This window comes from Dendrobates tinctorius, unplaced genomic scaffold, assembly GCF_039654945.1.
Source record: "Dendrobates tinctorius isolate UK_male_01 unplaced genomic scaffold, ASM3965494v1 ptg000485l, whole genome shotgun sequence".
NCBI classification, from domain to species: Eukaryota; Metazoa; Chordata; class Amphibia; order Anura; family Dendrobatidae; genus Dendrobates; species Dendrobates tinctorius.
The window spans coordinates 1,245,000-1,267,628 of NW_027362146.1; the positions used below are offsets into that span (position 1 = coordinate 1,245,000).

A 22,629-nucleotide genomic window follows, 5' to 3' on the forward strand; every position below is an offset into this window, starting at 1 on the left:
AACCCCGCCGTCTACCCCTTACCTTGATGCCACAGTAGTGCAGATCTACCCAGGATTCCTCCGCTTGCTTCTTCTGCAGAAACTCATAGGATTGCGCCCTCCTCTGCTTCGCCTGCTCAGTTTCAGGGCAGGAAAAACGTATGTGCAAGAGGATAAAGCAACATTTACAAAAACAAAAACAAAAAAAACACTGATCGTAGCGGCTACTGAGAAGAAACACAGCATAACTCATGTCTGCATCGCCGTTACACCTTCATCGTGAAATATCCCAATCATTTCATTAAGAGATTTCACATATAACATCATGTAGCCAGGAAAACCTGCCAGAAATGGAAAAAGCAGACATCTGCAAACTGCGTCCAAGACCGTAAAGCCACGGACTAGTTGGCGGAACCGACAGAGCCTGATACAAGTCAATGGCCTCCACTGAGCACCATTAGTAGGTCCCGTCTGACAGACATCATGACGCAGAACAGGGTCTGGCACAAATCAATGGAAACCAAGACAAAGATGTATAAAGTGTTAGGATCAGTTTATAACACTAAGAATAAGAAGCGTCGCCATAAGACTTACAGTTACTTGCTTGACGTCATCCTCACCTTCATCCTGGGAGGAATCACCAGCAGCTAAGACAAAGCAATAAGTAATGGTTAGAACGCCGGAAGCAAGTGGTCACATCTGCCGTGCACGCGGCATCACTGGGGCCTACCGTCATTTGCAGCTTCTCGCTCTCGATATTTGCTATCCGCTTTATCTAAATATGGGAAACTGGGACGTAACTGCAAAATCCCGTGCAGAGGGGTCACGTGAATTTCACCTGCATTGAAGAGAAAAACAAAAAATAATTGCACAAAGAACAAGGACATTTAAAAGGAGTGGACGACCCCTTTAAGGACTATACGGATGAATATTACTGCAAGATTGTTATAGCTGTTTTTTGTAAACAATGTGGCGGTAGTGCGGGAATATTGATGAGCGGACGTGCTGGGATAAGGTGTTATCTGAGCATGCTCTGGTGCTAACCGAGTGTCTTCGGCGTGCTCAAACATAATATTCAAGTCCCCGCAGCTGCATGTCTCGTGGCTGTTTGACAGAAGCAATACATGCAGGGACTGTCTAACAAACAGTCTAACACCTGCGAGACATGCAGCTGCGGGGACTTGAATATTATGTTCGAGCACGCCGAAGACACTCGGTTAGCACCAGAGCATGCTCAGATAACACCTTATCCCAGCAAGTCCGCTCATCACTAGAGTTTAAGTATATTAATTCATGGATTTCTCTGCTCTGTGCCCATTTAATAAAAAGGTGCAAACAGCTAATTGTGGGGGTCCAAGATGTCAGACGCCCACTGAGCTGACCTGAAAGAGAAAGACTATACAATGACAATTTTACCTTTTCGATAAAATCCAACTGCGTAGCGAGAGGTGCTGTCTGCAGCTTGTATGGAGGAGAACGTCTGTTTGTCCATAAGTTTTCTAGAAGGAAATTAGAGACATAAGATAAAAAAAAAAGGAAAAAAAAATTCATATAACTATTACACACACAGAGAAATGTAAGTGGTGAGAATAATAAATGGCGTGCTTACGAGGAGTAGGTGCTGGTCTCGTCATTGCCGGTTCCATCCACATTCAGTGCAATCTGTTCCCCTTTACTACGACAGTAATTCGGGCTGACTGTATTAATGGCCATGTCAATTTCCACCTGAAAGAATGCACAAGGCGATGTAAGTGCTGTCAAATTCTGGAGGAGTCGCTAAAGAGGGCAGATTCCGTCTGTATCTCCCACCTTCTGTTGCTTCGGTTTAATCCTCGCTGAGACGTGCGGGACGCCATCATAGTTCATCAGCGACGGTCGGATCGGATACTGGGAACAGGAAAGAAACAACGTTCCACCGAGCTCGGTACATGTCCAGGGGTGAAGACTTGTTTTTTTTCTTTTTAACAGCTTTAATAAGTCCACTACAATACCAGAGATTGCTCCTACAGTCCCCTCCACATACATGGCCGCCATAGGTTTCCACTACATGTAATAACTAGACGACAGACAATGTGATGGTGGATAAGCGGCCGCAAATACAAAAGACGTAACCCGTTATTGATATGTGATCGAGCCTAGGAGCCTACCTGGAATAAGTACAGCTTGTCCGCCAGGCTTTTGGCCAGATACACGTCAAGCTGCAAAATAACGAGGGTCAGTAAGGGGATAACGTATGGCTACAATAAGGCAGTAACGTGTCATCTGACGCGCGAGGCCACATCTGTGGTTCTGTCTAGTTCATCCTACCGATGGTATGCCCACGGTGGCGCGATTGATGACCAAGCAAAGCCCTCGCTGTGTCCTCCCTGCACCACAAATTCCGCACACTCGCCCAACTCTGCAAGAGCTCTGCAGACACGGAGCTGAGGAGCGACGAGGAGGACATTGGCAAGATAAGCTGGGCTGATCCTCACTGAGCACCTGGTGGACTAGAACAAATAATTATAATAGGCAAGGCCCCAAAATTTGATGAAAAAGGGGGGAACATTGGCTAAACAGTAGGGATGATGAGAAGAAAGATGCATCAGGGAATCCTGCCGACATTGGATCTACAGACTTGTTAGGGGATCAACCATGGGAATATTTAGGAGACTGGTGAACTAAGTATATAGCTTCTGCTCCAACACATACATCTGATTAACCCGACTGTGTGATGTACAATGTCTGCAAGATATGTTTTCTGTTGGAATGTGCTACAAATCCTCCATTATGTGAGAACCTGCCTGCCAGTGTCTCATTTACATTGCACACTGCAGCAGCTTCCCTTCCCCCCCAAGTGCTATAAACCAACTTCCTGTCACACCATTTGGCTTCTCTCAGCCTCAGCTGAAAGAGGAAAAAAAGTGTGGGAAAAAGGTCTTTGTTTGAAATAAAGGTTAGAAGTAAACCTTTAAGAGCCTGCCCTGCGAAAACCGTACAACATAGAGAATAATAACCATATCTCTGTGATCCGAGCGGTCCCAGCTCCGCTACAGTGTCACTTCCGAAGTCCTAACGGGTCGAGAACCTGAGATATGATTTGCTCCAAAATGGACGGTCATATCGCATAGATGTTTGATGTTTTCTTGATGGGCTCATTACGCTGGGAAACATGATACCACTGATGAGTTCATACTAGCTTTCCCCATAGAGTTATGAGGATTATAAGTTTTTGCAAGATTCCTACATTGGAAAGAGAGAGGTGGGCTTAACCCAGAATGCATCTCTCCGTGATGTCACAAAGCAGAGCCTATAAGGCATTCCCTTGGCAAAACCAGCTCAGAAGAGCTCCAATCCTTGTGCTGAGCAGAACCCAGATGAGTGGAGACGTGCAGCTCCGCCTCCACCCCCCTTAAAGCCACATGGGATGCCTAACAACAACTGACTAAATGTGAGTGTACCTTCTTCTTTAATCCACTTTGTTTTATACTTGTCTAATGTACATATTTTATGTCTCAATTTTATAGCAACTTTCATCTGTAATCACTGTCCTCTTTCGGAAAATAAATGATTTAATATTTAGCCTGTCTCCATGCTCTAAGAATCGAACTATACGCCTTTGTTAGATAATCGCTACTATTTTGTGGGTTGGCTTCGAACCCCTCCCTTGAGTCTATAACTTAAGCGGAGAAACCAGGAGCTGGTGGCAGCACGTTGTGTACGGCTATTGCGGCTTGCTGGCAGCACAGAAGGGTCTTATATTGCTGAATGAGGGGCTGCTGCCACAGCATTGATAATTCCCTTACTGCAGAAGCCTAATTGCCGGATCGCAACAGGCAGCCCGTCCGGCGACTAATTATCCTAGGTGCAGTTCCCTGACTGACCTGAGGGTAAGGGGGGCGCCAGAGAGCTGCGAGTTCCAAAGTGGAACTGAGAACATGGGATGTACATAAATCCCTGCAGTACTTAGAAGATTGATAGCAGTGGTGGGGCACCCAAAATACCCCCTGCGTCAAATTGTAGAGCGAGATTAGCTTGCTGGATAATTTTTGGTCACACGGCGCCAGTGGTGGGATAACTAAGATGAGCCCCCACTGCGCCTGTGATAGCCATGTGCCGGCAGTGTGTCTCGTCCCTCCGTCCGCTGATACACCCGTGTCAGTGGTGGGACTGTGACATAGTGGTGACACAGGGTCCGCTGTCCGTCGCGTTTTGGTGGCAGCGGGACCCCCGTCAGTCGCCCGTATTTGGACGAACGGCCGTGGGCTGTTCGTCACATATTGGTGGCAGAGCGGTGGGATAATCCTAGAGCATTAGTGATTTGGTTTGAGCAATCATTCCTCTCACTAAAAACCTGCACGGTTCCTGCGGGAATCCTGCATCATAGGTTTTGGAGAACAGACTCAGTGGTTACTAGTTCTGAGACATTTGTGTGTACGTACAAGTATTCCCTCCCGTTTCTTCGTTTTTCTTTTCTATCTTTTATTTGGCAACCATGGCTACGTGGGGAGAATCTTATTATAAGCAGCTTAATAAGGACACCCTGAGGTCCCTGTGCACGTCAAAGCAGATTGATGTCGCCGACAAGACCAAAGCCCAGTTGGTCGCGGCTCTAGTGCAATGGGAAGAGAGCCAGGGTGCAGAAGGCAGCACCAGTGCCGATGGTGCAGCCGCAGGGGTCCAGATGGTGCAGACCGCCAGCCGGGAAGTCCTGGACCCCTATCTGCAATTGGCTCTACAGCAACTCCCTGCCGAAGACCATGTTGGACGTCTGCAGCTGATCCAGCAATCTCAGGAGAGAGCTGAGCGTCAAAGAGAGGATGAGAGAGCCGAGCGCCAGGCGCAGAGGGCCCATGAACTGGAGGTACTCCAGCGGGGTGGGAATGCCCCCACAGCCCGAAGCAGTGAGCCCAGCAGCGTCCAGACTCCTAAACCCGGGCCAGAGCATTTTCCCGTGATGGAAAAGGATGGGGACTTGGACACGTTTCTGCGAGCCTTTGAGAAAGCCTGCAGACAGTACCGACTGCCCGAAGACCAATGGGCCAGGTACTTGACCCCAGGGCTAAAAGGCAAAGCTCTGGAGGCGTTTGCTTCTCTTCCGCAAGCGCATGATGATGACTATCGCGCCATAAAGGAGGCGCTGATCGCCAAATATCGGCTGACACCTGAGGTATATCGAAAGAAGTTCCGGCACCTTCACCGTGGCCCACATGATAGCTACAGTGATGTGGTGCAAGGACTCAGGGCCCACTTTGACCAGTGGATCCATGGACTGTCCATTGAAACCTTTGAGCAGCTACGGGACCTGATGATCAAAGACCAGTTCCTGCATCTTTGCCCAGCTGAGGTCCGACAGTTCATCCTGGACCGCGAACCAACAAACACGGACAAAGCGGCGCAGATCGCCGACAACTACGAGGCCAACCGGAAGCCAGAGACGCGGAGGCCAGTCACCACCAGCTGGAGAGGGGGTAAGCCCGCACCCAACCCCAATGCCCCAGCTAGCCTTCCCGCCGGAGGCCCTGTCCCTGTTTCCAACAGGCCGGCTACTGACAGTCGCCTGTGTCACCACTGCCAGCGGCCTGGTCACTTCTTTTACGCCTGTCCGAATAGGCCGAAGAACCCCCCAGCCAAGGCCCCCGGGCCCAACGCCTCTGTTCTTTTGGTGGGAGGTGTGGTTGGGAGGGCTGACGACAACGTTCAACCTGTTCAGGTGGGGGCCCGTCTTGCTACAGGCCTCAAGGACACCGGGGCTGAACGAACCCTCATCCATCCTGGACTGGCGGCCCCTGAAGAGTTTGTTGAGGGGAAAACCTTGATTGTCACCGGGATTGGAGGCACCCGTTGTCCCTTGCCAGTGGCCCGGGTTTTTCTTGATTGGGGTGCTGGGAGCGGGTTGAGGGAGGTGGGAGTGTCTGAAAACCTGCCCACTGATGTTTTATTGGGGACTGACTTGGGGCGGATGGTCGCATACTACGTCCCTGACACCCTTCCCCAAACTGATAATAAGGGTAACGTTAACCCTGATGATGATGATGGGAAACTGAATGTGTTACCTGCTAATGCCTTGATGAGTAACGATGCAACTAACAACCATTCTTTCCCCAGGTATGATGCTGATGCTGATGTGAATGTACCAAAGCAAACCGATAACCATTCTTCTCCTAGGAAGGATGATGATGATGTTGATGTATCTGTGCCGACAGAACCCGTTAACCCTTTCTTTGTAACGGTAGATGTGTCCACAGGTACCGAAGTGCTCAGCCCCGTCACTCTGCGGAGTGAGACGGCTGAGGAACCCCTGGCAGGAGCAAGCAACGGTGCTCAAGGAAATGGGGAGATGCATGGGGACAATGAGGAAGGTAATGCCATGCAGCTGACCAGTGCCACCGAGGAAGGTAACTGGCCCATAAGTAGCACTGCTCCTGAAGTGTTGGGGGTGGATGGGGAGGTAGAGCCCAGGGCAGCACCGGCTGGTGGGTCTGTAGAAATCCCCAGGGAGGCAGCATACATAGCAGCTGTCACACGCAGTCAGAGTGCCCAGATCGCAGGTAACGCACTGCCTTCTGGACCCTCTGCTGCTGCAGGAGAGACTGAACCAGAGGTGAACCCAGAGCCGGTTCCAGAGGGTCCCAGTAAGGAAGGTACCCTGACGTCACTTCTGGCAGCCTCCAGCATGGAGTTTCAGGTTGCTCTGCACTCAGATGCCAGCCTGGAGAAATTGAGAGGTCTCGCCGAGACGCCCTCCTCCGAGTCTGATAAGGAGAGGGTGTTCTGGGAACGAGGAAGGTTGTACCGGGAGACAGTACCCGGAGATCCTAAAAAGGAGTGGTTGAGGGAAAGACAGCTGGTCGTCCCCTATCAGTTCAGAACCGAGTTGTTGCGGATTGCCCATGAGATTCCACTCGCTGGACACTTGGGGATCAGCAAAACAAAGGTACGGCTGTCTCAACACTTCTATTGGCCCAAGATGGGGACAGATGTAACACACTACTGCCGCTCCTGTGCCACCTGTTAAAAAGTGGGTAAGGCGGGGCCTGTTCTTAAGGCTCCCCTTATTCCTTTGCCGGTGATAGAGGAGCCTTTCCAGAGAATAGCGGTGGACATCGTAGGCCCGCTGGCCGTCCCCAGCAGCTCCGGAAAGCGCTACATTCTTACCGTGGTAGACTACGCTACCCGGTACCCAGAGGCAGTAGCTCTGTCTTCAACCAGGGCAGATAAGGTGGCTGACGCACTGGTGACCATCTTTTCAAGGGTAGGATTTCCCAGGGAGATGCTTACCGATCAAGGGACCCAATTCATGTCTCGCCTAATGGAGGCTCTCTGTGAGAAAATGCAGGTGACGCACATGGTATCGAGTGCGTATCACCCACAGACTAATGGTTTGTGTGAACGCTTCAACGGTACCCTCAAACAGATGCTCCGCATGCTGGTTGAGACCCAAGGGCACGACTGGGAGCGGTACCTCCCACACCTGCTGTTCGCTTACAGAGAAGTTCCGCAGGCCTCGACCGGGTTCTCCCCCTTCGAGCTCCTGTATGGCAGGCGAGTCCGGGGACCCCTTGGGTTGATAAGAGAATCCTGGGAAGATGAGCCAAACCCCACAGAAGTGTCCATCGTGGATTATGTCATGCGCTTCCGTGACAAGATGCAGACCTTGACGCAGTTGGTGCATGACAACATGACGCAGGCTCAGGCTGACCAGAAGCGCTGGTACGACCAGAACGCCCGGGAGCGGACCTACCAGGTGGGTCAAAAGGTGTGGGTGCTGGTCCCTGTACCAACGGATAAGCTCCAGGCAGCCTGGGAAGGCCCATACATCGTCCACCAACAGCTCAACCCGGTCACCTACGTGGTCACGCTTGACCATGCTCGGGGTAGGCGCAAGGCCTTTCACGTCAACATGCTGAAGGCGCACTACGAACGTGAAGCTTGCGTCCTACCGGTCTGCAATCTGCCAGAGGATGGGGAGGAAGATCCCCTCCTGGACATGCTGGCCCAGGCCAAGGCCGATGGGTCCATTGAGGACATGGAGATAAGTGGTTTGCTAACCGTACCCCAGCGGTTGCAGTTGATGGCCACCCTGGAACCCTTCCGGGTCGTGTTCACCAACCAACCGGGGAGGACGGAGTTAGCGGTTCATGAGGTGGACACCGGGAATCACGCCCCATTACGGCGAACACCTTATCGGATCTCTGACACGGTGCAACAAGTCATGCGCCAAGAGATTGATGAGATGTTAAGGCTGGGGGTGATTCGACGGTCAAAAAGCGCGTGGGCTTCACCTGTAGTCCTCGTGCCTAAAAAGGATCGAACCACCCGGTTCTGCGTGGACTACAGGGGGCTCAACGCCATCACAACTTCTGATGCCCACCCGATGCCGCGCATCGAGGATCTGCTCGAGCGGTTGGCAAAGGCAAACTACATATCCATCATGGATTTGAGTCGGGGATACTGGCAGATTCCCCTGAGCCCTGAGGCGCAGGAGAAATCCGCCTTTATCACCCCCTTTGGACTGTACGAGTCCACGGTCATGCCCTTCGACATGAAGAATGCCCCTGCCACTTTCCAGCGGATGGTCAACCACCTGCTTCGGGGACTGGAGGAGTACGCGGTGGCGTACTTAGACGATATTGCCATCTTCAGTTCCACCTGGGAGGAACACCTTCAGCACCTCCAGGAGGTGCTCAAGCGTCTTCACCAGGCAGGCCTGACCATCAAGCCGGGAAAGTGCCAGATAGGCATGCACAAGGTCCACTACCTGGGGCACCGGGTAGGCGGGGATTCCATGAGTCCGGAGCCAGAAAAAGTGGACGCAATCGTGTCCTGGCCCACCCCCAGGACCAAGAAACAGGTGAAGTCCTTCTTGGGCACTGCAGGGTACTATAGACGGTTCGTACAGGACTATAGCGCCCTTGCCAAACCCTTGACGGACCTCACCAAGCAGAGGCTACCCCAAACAGTCAACTGGACAGATGACTGTGAGGCGGCTTTCCAAGCTTTGAAAGCAGCCCTGTGCAACTCTCCAGTGCTGAGAGCAGTCGACAGCAGTCGCCCGTTTCTGGTACAGACCGACGCCAGCGAGTTTGGCCTCGGTGCTGTGCTTAGCCAGGTCGACTCGGGGGACCAAGAGCACCCCGTGTTGTACCTGAGCCGGAAACTTTTGCCGAGGGAAGTGGCATACTCGACCATCGAGAAGGAGTGTCTGGCCATGGTGTGGGCACTGCAGCATTTGCAGCCCTACCTTTACGGGCGCGCCTTCACGGTGGTAACCGACCACAACCCTCTGAGCTGGTTGCACACAGTGTCCGGAACCAATGGAAGATTGCTCCGCTGGAGCCTTGCCCTTCAACAGTACGACTTTACTGTAAAACACAGGAAGGGCAGTGAAAACGGCAATACCGATGGGTTGTCCCGCCGGGGCGAACCCGCTGCGGTGCGCATGGCCGATTACCGAGAGGTAATGCCTCCTTAGCGCCCTCTTAAGGGGGGAGGTGTGATGTACAATGTCTGCAAGATATGTTTTCTGTTGGAATGTGCTACAAATCCTCCATTTTGTGAGAAGCTGCCTGCCAGTGTCTCAGTTACATTGCACACTGCAGCAGCTTCCCTTCCCCCCCAAGTGCTATAAACCAACTTCCTGTCACACCATTTGGCTTCTCTCAGCCTCAGCTGAAAGAGGAAAAAAAGTGCGGGAAAAAGGTCTTTGTTTGAAATAAAGGTTAGAAGTAAACCTTTAAGAGCCTGCCCTGCGAAAACCGTACAACATAGAGAATAACCATATCTCTGTGATCCGAGCGGTCCCAGCTCCGCTACAGTGTCACTTCCGAAGTCCTAACGGGTCGAGAACCTGAGATATGATTTGCTCCCAAATGGACGGTCATATCGCATAGATGTTTGATGTTTTCTTGATGGGCTCATTACGCTGGGAAACATGATACCACTGATGAGTTCATACTAGCTTTCCCCATAGAGTTCTGAGGATTATAAGTGTTTGCAAGATTCCTACATTGGAAAGAGAGAGGTGGGCTTAACCCAGAATGCATCTCTCCGTGATGTCACAAAGCAGAGCCTATAAGGCATTCCCTTGGCAAAACCAGCTCAGAAGAGCTCCAATCCTTGTGCTGAGCAGAACCCAGATGAGTGGAGACGTGCAGCTTCGCCTCCACCCCCCTTAAAGCCACATGGGATGCCTAACAACAACTGACTAAATGTGAGTGTACCTTCTTCTTTCATCCACTTTGTTTTATACTTGTCTAATGTACATATTTTATGTCTCAATTTTATAGCAACTTTCATCTGTAATCACTGTCCTCTTTCGGAAAATAAATGATTTAATATTTAGCCTGTCTCCATGCTCTAAGAATCGAACTATACGCCTTTGTTAGATAATCGCTACTATTTTGTGGGTTGGCTTCAAACCCCTCCCTTGAGTCTATAACTTAAGCGGAGAAACCAGGAGCTGGTGGCAGCACGTTGTGTACGGCTATTGCGGCTTGCTGGCAGCACAGAAGGGTCTTATATTGCTGAATGAGGGGCTGCGGCCACAGCATTGATAATTCCCTTACTGCAGAAGCCTAATTGCCGGATCGCAACAGGCAGCCCGTCCGGCGACTAATTATCCTAGGTGCAGTTCCCTGACTGACCTGAGGGTAAGGGGGGCGCCGGAGAGCTGCGAGTTCCAAAGTGGAACTGAGAACATGGGATGTACATAAATCCCTGCAGTACTTAGAAGATTGATAGCAGTGGTGGGGCACCCAAAATACCCCCTGCGTCAAATTGTAGAGCGAGATTAGCTTGCTGGATAATTTTTGGTCACACGGCGCCAGTGGTGGGATAACTAAGATAAGCCCCCACTGCGCCTGTGATAGCCGTGTGCCGGCAGTGTGTCTCGTTCCTCCGTCCGCTGATACACCCGTGTCAGTGGTGGGACTGTGACATAGTGGTGACACAGGGTCCGCTGTCCGTCGCGTTTTGGTGGCAGCGGGACCCCCGTCAGTCGCCCGTATTTGGACGAACGGCCGTGGGCTGTTCGTCACACACCGACTACCATCAGAACGGGGTCCCAGCTGCCCAAACTTCCGCACATACAGGATTATTAATAATGGCGATATACTGATGGCTCCACTTACCTCCTGTACAATTGGGTCGTCATCTTCATTTTCCATACTACTGTCAGACAAACCAACGCCCTGCGCTCCGCTCCGGACAGAACGATGGCACCTAAACACATCGTGGTATACATTGAGGTCCCATGTAAAACAGTTTTCTCACTTACATTATATGTACACGTCGTCTTTTTCAGGCAGATTCTGCCTGAAAAAATTGGTAAAAGTGAAAAAACAAAAACACAAAAATAATGAATATTTGCAAAGTAAACCTGATACCGAAAGGGAATGTGGATTGTGAGCCCCGATGTGGACAGCGATGATGTTGTACAGCGCTGTGGAATGATGGCGCTATATAAGCGAGTAAAGGAAAAAACAAATTGGCAAATCAAGGTACACTCCGCACATTGCAGCAATTAGGCCAAGTATCCAAATCTGCAGCAAAATCAGACCCGTGTGCGCTATGTCAGAGCGGGTGTAACAGACCCGTGTGCGCTATGTCAGAGCGGGTGTAACAGACCCGTGTACGCTATGTCAGAGCGGGTTTAACAGACCCGTGTACGCTATGTCAGAGCACACGGACCCTGTTAGCCATTGTTTCTGTGCAAGGTAAATAATCTCAGTAGCCGGCCGAGCCCAGAGCCGGAGAGCCCGGACTTCCTGGAACATCAGTGAGTCAGCATATTACGGTACCATTGTTGGTGTCAAAATCGTATCCACACACTGCCGTGAAATTCTGCCTAAATTGACCGATATGGCGGATCTGCAATGATGCCCTTTCCCTTTTATGCTGAGGATTTTCATTATGGATTTCCCCCTTTGTAGTTTAGCGTCGTACAACAAATCTGCAGCAGAAACCTGAAGGCCGGCATCGGATTTTGCTGCAGCCCCATTGCAACTTGGGCCAACTTCTGCGCTCGCTGGATTCTGGTCGTTGTCCAGCTGCACTAGAGCCGCGATCATTTGAGCTCTGTTTTTGTTCGTGGCGTCAAGGCCTTGGTACGTGCATAACCCAGCAAGAACTTCCTTTGTCTGCCGGTTGTACCAAGGTTCTCCTTTTGCCGCCATGGTTGCCAAATAAAAGATAGAAAAAGAAAAACGAAGAAATGGGAGGGAATACTTGTACGTACACACAAATGTCTCAGAACTAGTAACCACTGAGTCTGTTCTCCAAAACCTATAATGCAGGATTCCCGCAGGAACCATGCAGGTTTTTAGTGAGAGGAATGATTGCTCAAACCAAATCACTAATGCTCTAGGATTATCCCACCGCTCTGCCACCAATATGTGACGAACAGCCCACCGCCGTTCGTCCACTTACGGGCGACACTAACGGGAGTCCCGCTGCCACCAAAACGCGACGGACAGCGGACCCTGTGTCACCACTATGTCACAGTCCCACCACTGACACGGGTGTATCAGCGGACGGAGGAACGAGACACACTGCCGGCACACGGCTATCACAGGCGCAGTGGGGGCTTATCTTAGTTATCCCAACACTGGCACCATGTGACCAAAAATATCCAGCAAGCTAATCTCGCTCTACAATTTGCCGCAGGGGGAGTTTAATTTGGATGCCCCACCACTGCTATCAATCTTCCAAGTACTGCGGGGATTTATGTATATCCCACTTTCTCAGTTCCACTTTGGAACTCGCAGCTCTCCGGCGCCCCCCTTACCCTCAGGTCAGTCAGGGAACTGCACCTAGGATAATTAGTCGCCGGACGGGCTGCCTGTTGTGAACCGGCAATTAGGCTTCTGCAGTAAGGGAATTATCAATGCTGTGGCTGAAGCCCCTTACTCAGCAATATAAGACCCTTCTAGACTGCCAGCAAGCCGTAATAGCCGTACACAACGCGCTGCCACCAGTCACGGTTACTTAATTCACAGTGTTAAATTAAGAGGGTCCGTGGCAAACCCCTTGAATTAGTAGCGATTATCTATCAAAGGCGTATAGTTCGATTCTTAGAGCATGGAGACAGATCTAAATAATTTCATTTATTTTCTGAAAGAGGACAGTGATTACAGATAAAAGTTGCTATAAAATTGAGACATAAAATATGTACAGTACAGGTATAAAATAAAAGTGGAGAAAACAAAGAGATTACACTCACAGTTCCATATTGTTCCTTAGGCAGACCATGCGGCTTTAAGGTGGGTGGAGGCGGAGCTGCACTTCTCCGCTCATTGGGGTCCTTCTAGCACGACGACTTGAGCTGTTCTGAGCTGGTTTGCCCAGGAAATGCCTTATAGACTTTCCTATGTGACATCACAGAGAGGTGCATTCTGGGTTGATCCCACCTCTCTTATCCAAGTTATGTTTTGGCTACAAAACTTAGATTAGCTATAACTTTATGGGAGAAGCTGGTATGGACTCATCAGTGGTATCATGTTTCCCAGCGTAATGAGCCCATCAAGAAAACATCAAACATCTATGCGATATGACCGTCCATTTGGGCGCAAATCCTATCTCATGTTCTGGACAGGGTAGAACTTCGAAACATACGCGGTCTCGAAGCTGGGACCGCTCAGGTTACAAAAATATGATTTTCATATCTCTAGGGTATTTGGTTCTTATGGTATAGTCTCTCATAGTTTTATTCGTTTCAAACAAAGAAGTTTTTCCCGCTCTGAAGAGGAGAGAAGGCAAATGGTGTGAGGAAGATGGTCTAGCTAATTAACATTCCTGCTCTTCCAGAGGAAGTGGCAGGGTTGATAAAACCTGGGGGGAAGGAATTCCTACTACTGACAGTTTACAATGTCCTAGGATGGAGGATTTGTTAGCACATTGCAACAAAAAACATATCTTGTAGACATGGTACATCACAGGGTCTCTTACACCCGCTCTGACATAGGGCACACGGGTCTGTTACACCCGCTCTGACATTGCGCACACGGGTCTGTTATACCCGCTCTGACATAGCGCACACAGGTCTGTTATACCCGCTCTCATATAGCGCACACGGGTCTGTTATACCCGCTCTGACATAGCGCACACAGGTATGTTATACCCGCTCTGACATAGCGCACACGGGTCTGTTATACCCGCTCTCACATAGCGCACACGGGTCTGTTACACCCGCTCTGACATATCGCACACGGGTCTGTTACACCCGCTCTGACATAGCGCACACGGGTCTGTTACACCCGCTCTGACATAGCGCACACGGGTCTGTTACACCAGCTCTGACGTAGCGTACACGGGTCTGTTACACCGGCTCTGACGTAGCGCACACGGGTCTGTTACACCCGCTCTGACATAGCGCACACGGGTCTGTTACACCCGCTCTGACACAGCGCACACGGGTCTGTTACACCCGCACTGACATAGCGTACACGGGTCTGTTACACCCGCTCTGACATAGCGCACACAGGTCTGTTATACCCGCTCTCACATAGCGCACACAGGTCTGTTCTACCCGCTTTCACATAGCGCACACAGGTCTGTTACACCCGCTCTCACATAGCGCACACAGGTCTGTTACACCCGCTCTAACATAGCGCACACGGGTCTGTTACACCCGCACTGACATAGCGCACACAGGACTGTTATACCCGCTCTCACATAGCGCACACAGGTCTGTTATACCCGCTCTCACATAGCGCACACGGGTCTGTTATACCCGCTCTCACATAGCGCACACGGGTCTGTTACACCCGCACTGACATAGCGTACACGGGTCTGTTACACCCGCTCTGACATAGCGCACACAGGACTGTTATACCCGCTCTCACATAGCGCACACAGGTCTGTTATACCCGCTCTCACATAGCGCACACAGGTCTGTTATACCCGCTCTGACATAGCGCACACAGGTCTGTTACACCCGCTCTCACATAGCGCACAAAGGTCTGTTATACCCGCTCTGACATAGCGCACACGGGTCTGTTACACCCGCTCTGACATAGGGCACACGGGTCTGTTTCACCCGCTCTGACATAGTGCACACGGGTCTGTTATACCTGCTCTGACATAGCGCACACAGGTCTGTTATACCCGCTCTGACATAGCGCACACGGGTCTGTTACACCCGCTCTGACATAGCGCACACGGGTCTGTTACACCCGCTCTGACATAGCGCACACGGGTCTGTTACACCCGCTCTGACATAGGGCACACGGGTCTGTTACACCCGCTCTGACATAGCACACACAGGTCTGTTATACCCGCTCTCATATAGCGCACACGGGTCTGTTATACCCGCTCTGACATAGCGCACACAGGTCTGTTATACCCGCTCTCACATAGCGCACACGGGTCTGTTACACCCGCTCTGACATAGGGCACACGGGTCTGTTATACCCGCTCTCACATAGCGCACACGGGTCTGTTACACCCGCTCTGACATAGCGCACACGGGTCTGTTACACCCGCTCTGACAGCGCACACGGGTCTGTTACACCCGCTCTGACATAGCGCACACGGGTCTGTTACACCCGCTCTGACATAGCGCACACGGGTCTGTTACACCCGCACTGACATAGCGTACACGGGTCTGTTATACCCGCTTTGACATAGCGCACACGGGTCTGTCACACCCGCTCTGACATAGCGCACACGGGTCTTTTATACCCGCTCTCACATAGCGCACACAGGTCTGTTATACCCGCTCTGACATAGCGAACACGGGTCTGTTACACCCGCTCTGACATAGTGCACACGGGTCTGTTATACCCGCTCTGACATAGCGCACACGGGTCTATTACACACGCTCTGATATAGCGTACACGGGTCTGTTACACCCGCTCTGACATAGCGCACACGGATCTGTTACACCCGCTCTGACATAGCGTACACGGGTCTGTTACACCCGCTCTGACATATCGTACACGGGTCTGTTACACCCGCTCTGACATAGCGCACACGGGTCTGTTACACCCGCTCTGACATAGCGCACACGGGTCTGTTACACCCGCTCTGACATAGCGCACACGAGTGTGTTACACCCGCTCTGACATAGCGCACACGGGTCTGTTACACCCGCTCTCACATAGCGCACACGGGTATGTTACACCCGCTCTGACATAGCGCACACAGGTCTGTTATACCCGCTCTCACATAGCGCACACGGGTCTGTTATACCCGCTCTGACATAGCGCACACAGGTCTGTTACACCCGCTCTCACATAGCGCACACAGGTCTGTTATACCCGCTCTCACATAGCGCACACGGATCTGTTATACCAGCTCTGACATAGTGCACACAGGTCTGTTATACCCGCTCTGACATAGCGCACACAGGTCTGTTACACCCGCTCTGACATAGCGCACACAGGTCTGTTATACCCGCTCTCACATAGCGCACACAGGTCTGTTATACCCGCTCTCACATAGCGCACACAGGTCTGTTATACCCGCTCTCACTTCGCGCACACAGGTCTGTTATACCTGCTCTGACATAGCGCACACAGGTCTGTTATACCCGCACTGACATAGCGCACACAGGTCTGTTATACCTGCTCTGACATAGCGCACACAGGTCTGTTATACCCGCTCTCACATATCGCACACAGGTCTGTTATACCCGGTCTGACATAGCGCACACAGGTCTGTTATACCCGCTCTCACATAGCGCACACGGGTCTGTTATACCAGCTCTGACATAGCGCACACAGGTCTGTTATACCCGCTCTGACATAGCGCACACGGGTCTGTTACACCCGCTCTGACATAGCGCACATAGGTCTGTTACACCCGCTCTGACATAGCGCACTCAGGTCTGTTACACCCGCTCTGACACAGCGCACACGGGTCTGTTACACCCGCTCTCACATAGCGCACACAGGTCTGTTACACACGCTCTGACATAGCGCACACGGGTCTGTTACACCCGCTCTGACATAGCGCACACGGGTCTGTTACACCCGCTCTGACATAGCGCACACGGGTCTGTTACACCCGCTCTCACATAGCGCACACGGGTCTGTTATACCCGCTCTCACATAGCGCACACAGGTCTGTTAAACCCGCTCTCACATAGCGCACACAGGTCTGTTACACCCGCTCTCACATAGCGCACAAAGGTCTGTTATACCCGCTCTCACATAGCGCACACGGGTCTGTTATACCTGCTGTGACATAGCGCACACAGGTCTGTTATACCCGCTCTGACATAGTGCACACGGTTCTGTTACACCCGCTCTGACATAGCCCACACGGGTCTGTTACACCCGCTCTGACATAGCGCACACAGGTCTGTTACACCCGCTCTGACATAGGGCACACGGGTCTGTTACACCCGCTCTGACATTGCACACACGGGTCTGTTATACCCGCTCTGACATAGCGCACACGGGTCTGTTACACCCGCTCTGACATAGCGCACACAGGTCTGTTACACCCGCTCTGACATAGGGCACACGGGTCTGTTACACCCGCTCTGACATTGCACACACGGGTCTGTTATACCCGCTCTGACATAGCGCACATGGGTCTGTTATACCCGCTCTGACATAGCGCACACGGGTCTGTTACACCAGCTCTGACATAGCGCACACAGGTCTGTTACACCCGCTCTGACATAGCGCACACGAGTGTGTTACACCCGATCTGACATAGCGCACACGGGTCTGTTACACCCGCTCTCACATCGCGCACACGGGTCTGTTACACCCGCTCTGACATAGCGCACACAGGTCTGTTATATCCGCTCTCACATAGCGCACACGGGTCTGTTACACCCGCTCTGACATAGCGCACACAGGTCTGTTATACCCGCTCTGACATAGCGCACACGGGTCTGTTACACCCGCTCTCACATAGCGCACACGGGTCTGTTACACCCGCTCTGACATAGCGCACACAGGTCTGTTACACCCGCTCTCACATAGCGCACACAGGTCTGTTACACCCGCTCTGACATAGGGCACACGGGTCTGTTACACCCGCTCTGACATAGTGCTCACAGGTCTGTTATACCCGCTCTGACATAGTGCTCACAGGTCTGTTACACCCGCTCTCACATAGCGCACACGGGTCTGTTATACCCGCTCTGACATAGCACACGCGGGTCTGTTACACCCGCTCTGACATAGCACACACGGGTCTGTTACACCCGCTCTGACATAGCGTACACGGGTCTGTTATACCCGCTCTGACATAGCGCACACAGGTCTGTTACACCCGCTCTGACATAGCGCACACGGGTCTGTTACACCCGCTCTGACATAGCGCACACGGGTCTGTTATACCCGCTCTGACATAGCGTACACGGGTCTGTTATACCCGCTCTGACATAGCGCACACAGGTCTGTTACACCCGCTCTGACATAGCGCACACGGGTCTGTTACACCCGCTCTGACATAGTGCACACAGGTCTGTTATACCCGCTCTCACATAGCGCACACAGGTCTGTTACACCCGCTCTCACATAGCGCACACGGGTCTGTTATACCCACTCTGACATAGCACACGCGGGTCTGTTACACCCGCTCTGACATAGCACACACGGGTCTGTTACACCCGCTCTGACATAGCGCACACGGGTCTGTTATACCCGCTCTGACATAGCGCACACAGGTCTGTTACACCCGCTCTGACATAGCGCACACGGGTCTGTTACACCCGCTCTGACATAGCGCACACGGGTCTGTTACACCCGCTCTGACATAGCGTACACGGGTCTGTTATACCCGCTCTGACATAGCGCACACAGGTCTGTTACACCCGCTCTGACATAGCGCACACGGGTCTGTTACACCCGCTCTGACATAGCGTACACGGGTCTGTTATACCCGCTCTGACATAGCGCACACAGGTCTGTTACACCCGCTCTGACATAGCGCACACGGGTCTGTTACACCCGCTCTGACATAGCGCACACGGGTCTGTTACACCCGCTCTGACATAGCGTACACGGGTCTGTTATACCCGCTCTGACATAGTGCACACGGGTCTGTTATACCCGCTCTCACATAGCGCACACGGGTCTGTTATACCCGCTCTCACATAGCGCACACAGGTCTGTTATACCCGCTCTCACGTAGCGCACACGGGTCTGTTATACCCGCTCTGACATAGCGCACACAGGTCTGTTATACCCGCTCTGACATAGCGCACACGGGTCTGTTATACCCGCTCTCACATAGCGCACACAGGTCTGTTATACCCGCTCTCACGTAGCGCACACAGGTCTGTTATACCCGCTCTGACATAGCGCACACAGGTCTGTTATACCTGCTCTCACATAGCGCACACGGGTCTGTTATATCCGCACTGACATAGCGCACACAGGTCTGTTATATCCGCACTGACATAGCGCACACAGGTCTGTTATACCTGCTCTGACATAGCGCACACAGGTCTGTTATACTCGCTCTCACATATCGCACACAGGTCTGTTACACCCGCTCTGACATAGCGCACACGGGTCTGTTACACCCGCTCTGACATAGCGTACACGGGTCTGTTATACCCGCTCTGACATAGCGCACACAGGTCTGTTATACCCGCTCTCACATGGAGCACACAGGTCTGTTATACCCGCTCTGACATAGCGCACACAGGTCTGTTATACCCGCTCTCACATAGCGCACACGGGTCTGTTATACCCGCTCTGACATAGCGCACACGGGTCTGTTACACCCGCTCTGACATAGCGCACTCGGGTCTGTTACACCCGCTCTGACACAGCGCACACAGGTCTGTTACACCCGCTCTGACATAGCGCACTCAGGTCTGTTACACCCGCTCTGACATAGCGCACACAGGTCTGTTACACCCGCTCTGACATAGCGCACTCAGGTCTGTTACACCCGCTCTGACACAGCGCACATGGGTCTGTTACACCCGCTCTTACATATCGCACACAGGTCTGTTATACCCGCTCGTACATAGCACACACAGGTCTGTTATACCCGCTCTCACATAGCGCACACAGGTCTGTTTCACCCGCTCTGACATAGCGCACACGGGTCTGTTACACCCGCTCTGACATAGCGCACACGGGTCTGTTACACCCGCTCTGACATAGCGCACACGGGTCTGTTACACCCGCTCTGACATAGCGCACACGGGTCTGTTACACCCGCTCTGACATAGCGCACACGGGTCTGTTACACCCGCTCTCACATAGCGCACACGGGTCTGTTATACCCGCTCTCACATAGCGCACACAGGTCTGTTATACCCGCTCTCACATAGCGCACACAGGTCTGTTACACCCGCTCTCACATAGCGCACAAAGGTCTGTTATACCCGCTCTCACATAGCGCACACGGTTCTGTTATACCTGCTCTGACATAGTGCACACGGGTCTGTTATACCCGCTCTGACATAGCGCACACGGGTCTGTTATACCCGCTCAGACATAGCGCACACGGGTCTGTTACACCCGCTCTGACATAGCGCACACGGGTCTGTTATACCCGCTCTCACATAGCGCACACGGGTCTGTTACACCCGCTCTCACATAGCGCACACGGGTCTGTTACACCAGCTCTGACGTAGCGTACACGGGTCTGTTACACCCGCTCTGACGTAGCGCACAAGGGTCTGTTACACCCGCTCTGACATAGCGCACACGGGTCTGTTATACCCGCTCTGACATAGCGCACACGGGTCTGTTACACCGGCACTGACATAGCGTACACGGGTCTGTTACACCCGCTCTGACATAGCGCACACGGGTCTGTTACACCCGCTCTGACATAGCGCACACGGGTCTGTTACACCCGCTTTGACATAGCGCACACGGGTCTGTTACACCCGCTTTGACATAGCGCACACGGGTCTGTTACACCCGCTTTGACATAGCGCACACGGGTCTGTTACACCCGCTCTGACATAGCGCACACGGGTCTGTTACACTCGCTCTGACATAGCGCACACGGGTCTTTTATACCCGCTCTCACATAGGGCACACGGGTCTGTTACACCCGCTCTGACATAGCGCACACGGGCATGTTACACCCGCTCTGACATAGGGCACACGGGTCTGTTACACCAGCTCTCACATAGCGCACACGGGTCTGTTACACCCGCTCTGACATAGGGAACACGGGTCTGTTACACCTGCTCTAACATAGCGCACACGGGTCTGTTACAGCCGCTCTGACATAGCGCACATGGGTCTGTTATACCAGCTCTCACATAGCGCACAAGGGTCTGTTACACCTGCTCTGACATAGCGCACACGGGTCTGTTATACCCGCTCTCACATAGTGCACACGGGTCTGTTATACCCGCTCGGACATAGCGCACACGGGTCTGTTACACACGCTCTGATATAGCGTACACGGGTCTGTTACACCCGCTCTGACATAGCGCACACGGATCTGTTACACCCGCTCTGACATAGCGTACACGGGTCTGTTACACCCGCTCTGACATAGCGTACACGGGTCTGTTACACCCGCTCTGACATAGCGCACACGGGTCTGTTACACCCGCTCTGACATAGCGCACACGGTTCTGTTACACCTGCTCTGACATAGCACACACGAGTGTGTTACACCCGCTCTGACATAGCGCACACGGGTCTGTTACACCCGCTCTCACATAGCGCACACGGGTCTGTTACACCCGCTCTGACATAGCGCACACAGGTCTGCTACACCCGCTCTCACATAGCGCACACAGGTCTGTTATACCCGCTCTGACATAGCGCACACGGGTCTGTTATACTCGCTCTGACATAGCGCACACGGGTCTGTTATACCCGCTCTGACATAGCGCACACAGGTCTGTTACACCCGCTCTCACATAGCGCACACAGGTCTGTTATACCCGCTCTCACATAGCGCACACGGATCTGTTATACCAGCTCTGACATAACGCACACAGGTCTGTTATACCCGCTCTGACATAGCACACGCGGGTCTGTTACACCCGCTCTGACATAGCACACGCGGGTCTGTTACACCCGCTCTGACATAGCGCACACGGATCTGTTACACCCGCTCTGACATAGCGCACACGGGTCTGTTATACCCGCCCTGACATAGCGCACACGGGTCTGTTACACCCGCTCTCACATAGCGCACACGGGTCTGTTACACCTGCTCTGACATAGCGCACACGGGTCTGTTACACCCGCTCTGACATAGTGCACACGGGTCTGTTATACCCGCTCTGACATCGTGCACACGGGTCTGTTACACCCGCTCTGACATAGCGCACACGGGTCTGTTACACCCGCTCTCACATAGCGCACACGGGTCTGTTACACCAGCTCTGACGTAGCGTACACGGGTCTGTTACACCCGCTCTGACGTAGCGCACAAGGGTCTGTTACACCCGCTCTGACGTAGCGCACACGGGTCTGTTACACCCGCTCTGACATAGCGCACACGGGTCTGTTACACCGGCACTGACATAGCGTACACGGGTCTGTTACACCCGCTCTGACATAGCGCACACGGGTCTGTTACACCCGCTCTGACATAGCGCACACGGGTCTGTTACACCCGCTTTGACATAGCGCACACGGGTCTGTTACACCCGCTTTGACATAGCGCACACGGGTCTGTTACACCCGCTTTGACATAGCGCACACGGGTCTGTTACACCCGCTCTGACATAGCGCACACGGGTCTGTTACACCCGCTCTGACATAGCGCACA

The 22,629-nt window shown here is 52.4% G+C and overlaps 1 pseudogene; it reads right to left on the minus strand.

Moving 5' to 3' along the window:
* The window catches only part of LOC141077972 (DNA-directed RNA polymerase III subunit RPC5-like), a 49,048-nt pseudogene that overhangs the window by 17,718 nt on the left and 8,701 nt on the right, over positions 1–22,629 (minus strand).